We start from the raw sequence: 3,884 nt of genomic DNA on the forward strand, positions 1-3,884 counted from the left end.
CCTCTCCTCCCCTCCCCTCCCCTCTCCTCTCCTCCCCTCTCCTCTCCTCTCCTCACCTTCGAACCCCGCGTACCTGCCTTTAGTAGCTTGCTGCCGTTATCTGGCCCTGTTAGTTTTTAATGAGCAACACATTACCCAAACATATCCATCTCCCCCTTTCCCCTCACCCCCTCCCTCCCCCTCCCTCCCTCCCTCTCCCCCTCTCACCCCCTCCCTCCCTCCCTCTCCCCCTCCCTCCCCCTCCCTCCCTCCCTCTCCCCCTCCCTCCCCCTCCCTCCCTCCCTCTCCCCCTCTCACCCCCTCCCTCCCTTTTGCAATCAAAATTACCAATTAAAACTATTGTATAATACTCCAGCCTCTCTCTATGTGTCTATGTGTGCGTGCGTGTGCGTGTAGGATAGTGTTAGCGTGCGGGGATCGCTGGTCGGAGCGGACGTAGAAACACAGGTGCAGGAGGAGGCCACTCGGCCCTTCGAGCCTGTACGCACCGCCATTCACCGTGATCGCGGCCGACCGTCCACAATCAGTAACCCGTGCCTGCCTTCTCCCCATACCCCTTGATCCCACTGGCCCCTAGAGCTCTATCTAACTCTCTCTTAAACCCATCCAGTGAATCGGCCTCCACTGCCCTCTGTGGCAGAGAATCCCACACATTCACAACTGGAAACGTTCCTCCTCACCTCAGTTTTAAACGGCCTCCCCTTTATTCTTAGACTGTGTGGCCCCTGGTTCTGGACTCCCCCAACATTGGGAACATGTTTCCTGCATCTGGCTTGTCCGGTCCTTTTATAATTTTACACGTCTCTATAAGATCCCCTCTCATCCTTCTAAACTCCAGCGAATACAAGCTCAGTCTCTCCAATCTTTCCTCGTACGACAGTCCCGCCATCCCGGGGATTAACCTGGTGAACCTACGCTGCACTGCCTCAATAGCAAGGACGTCCACCCTCAAATTAGGAGACCAAAACTGCACACAGTACTCCAGGTGAGGTCTCACCAGGGCCCTGTACAACTGCAGAAGGACCTCTTTGCTCCTAAACTCACATTAGGAGACCAAAACTGTACACAGTACTCCAGGTGCGGTCTCACCAGGAGTATTGTTTCACACCAGGTTGACAGTGTGGCACCTGGTTCTGGATTCCCCCAACACCGGGAACATTTTTCATGGAGTCCCTTAGTGGTGTAAGAATGGGAAGAAAAGGTTCCTATTCAATCTCTCCCCCTTCACCTTGAACCTGTGTCCTCTGGTCCTCGATTCCCCTACTCTGGGCCAGAGACTCTGTGCGTCTACCCGATCTATTCCTCTCATGACCCGGGAGGTCGGATGCTACATCAACCTCCGTTAGGCGGCGCCTAGGCCTCCGGGCCTACAGCGTCCGGGCCTACAGCGTCCGGGCCTACAGCATCTGGGCCTACACTGTCCAGGTCTACAGTGTCCGGGCCTACACTGTCCTGGGCTACACTGTCCGGGCCTACAGTGTCCGGGCCTACAGCGTCCGGGCCTACAGCGCCCGGGCCTACAGTGTCTGGGCCTACAGCGTCCGGGCCTACAGCGTCCGGGCCTACAGTGTCCGGGCCTACAGCATCCGGGCCTACACTGTCCAGGTCTACACTCTCCGGGTCTACAGTGTCCGGGCCTACAGTGTCCGGGCCTACACTGTCCGGGCCTACAGTGTCCGGGCCTACACTGTCCGGGCCTACAGCGCCCGGGCCTACAGCGTCCGGGCCTACAGCGTCCGGGCCTACAGTGTCTGGGCCTACACTGTCCGGGCCTAGAGTGTCCGGGCCTACAGTGTCCGGGGCCTACAGCGTCCGGGCCTACAGCGTCCGGGCCTACACTGTCCAGGTCTACACTGTCCGGGCCTACAGTGTCCGGGCCTACACTGTACGGGGCTACACTGTCCGGGCCTACAGTGTCCGGGCCTACAGCGTCCGGGCCTACCGTGTCCGGGTCCACAGTGTCTGGGCCTACAGTGTCCGAGCCTACACTGTCCGAGCCTACACTGTCCGGCCTACAGCGTCTGGGCCTACAGCGTCCGGGCCTACAGCGTCCGGGCCTACAGCGTCCGGGTCCACAGTGTCTGGGCCTACAGTGTCTAGTATTGCTATTGAGGGCGTGCAGCGTAGGTTTACCAGGTTAATTCCCGGAATGGCGGGACTGTCATATGTTGAAAGACTGGAGCGACTAGGCTTGTATACACTGGAATTTAGAAGGATGAGAGGGGATCTTATCGAAACGTATAAGATTATTATTGGGAGATACTAAAGGAATACTACCAAGATTAATTTTAGATAAATATCAGGAAAGATTTCTCAAAATAGCAATAGCAATAGCAAAAAAATGTGTGGCGGTCACTTGGAAAGATCACAATGAAATAAGATTGGCAAGGGGATTAAAAGTACCATTAGCAAATTTGCAGATGATACTAAGTTGGGGGGTAGTGTGAATTGTGAGGAAGATGCAATAAGGCTGCAGGGTGACTTGGACAGGTTGTGTGAGTGGGCGGATACATGGCAGATGCAGTTTAATGTAGATCAGTGTGAGGTTATTCACTTTGGAAGTAAGAATAGAAAGGCAGATTATTATCTGAATGGTGTCAAGTTAGGAGGAGGGGGAGTTCAACGAGATCTGGGTGTCCTAGTGCATCAGTCAATGAAAGGAAGCGTGCAGGTACAGCAGGCAGTGAAGAAAGCCAATGGCATGTTGGCCTTCGTAACAAGAGGAGTTGAGTATAGGAGCAAAGAGGTCCTTCTACAGTTGTACCGGGCCCTAGTGAGACCGCACCTGGAGTACTGTGTGCAGTTTTGGTCTCCAAATTTGAGGAAGGATATTCTTGCTATTGAGGGCGTGCAGCGTAGGTTCACTAGGTTAATTCCCGGAATGGCGGGACTGTCGTATGTTGAAAGGCTGGAGCGATTGGGCTTGTATACACTGGAATTTAGAAGGATGAGGGGGGATCTTATTGAAACATATAAGATAATTAGGGGATTGGACACATTAGAGGCAGGAAACATGTTCCCAATGTTGGGGGAGTCCAGAACAAGGGGCCACACAGTTTAAGAATAAGGGGTCGGCCATTTAGAACGGAGATGAGGAAGAACTTTTTCAGTCAGAGAGTGGTGAAGGTGTGGAATTCTCTGCCTCAGAAGGCAGTGGAGGCCAGTTCGTTGGATGCTTTCAAGAGAGAGCTGGATAGAGCTCTTAAGGATAGCGGAGTGAGGGGGTATGGGGAGAGGGCAGGAACGGGGTACTGATTGAGAGTGATCAGCCATGATCGCATTGAATGGCGGTGCGTACAGGCTCGAAGGACTGAATGGCCTCCTCCTGCACCTATTGTCTATTGTCTATAAGTGCTGAAACCCAGGCAACATTCTAGTAAATCTCCTCTGTACCCTCTCCATTTTGTCGACATCCTTCCTATAATTTGGCGACCAGAACTGCACACCATACTCCAGATTCGGCCTCACCAATGCCCTGTACAATTCCAGTTGTGAATCTGTGGAATTCTCCGCCTCAGAGGGCAGTGGAGGCCAATTCTCTGAATGCATTCAAGAGAGAGCCGGATAGAGCTCTTAAGGATAGCGGAGTCAGGGGGTATGGGGAGAAGGCAGGAACGGGGTACTGATTGTGAATGATCAGCCGTGATCACATTGAATGGCGGTGCGTACAGGCTCGAAAGGCCGAATGGCCTCCTCCTGCGCCTTTTGTCTAGTGTCTATTGTCTGGGCCTACACTGTCCAGGCCTACAGCGTCCGCGCCTACAGTGTCTGGGCCTGCACTGCCCGGGCCTACAGCATCCGGGCCTACACTATCCAGGTCTACACTGTCCGGGCCTACAGTGTCCGGGCCTACAGTGTCCGGGCCTACAGCGTCCGGGCCTACA

The sequence above is a fragment of the Rhinoraja longicauda genome, chromosome 39, assembly GCF_053455715.1.
Source record: "Rhinoraja longicauda isolate Sanriku21f chromosome 39, sRhiLon1.1, whole genome shotgun sequence".
NCBI classification, from domain to species: Eukaryota; Metazoa; Chordata; class Chondrichthyes; order Rajiformes; family Arhynchobatidae; genus Rhinoraja; species Rhinoraja longicauda.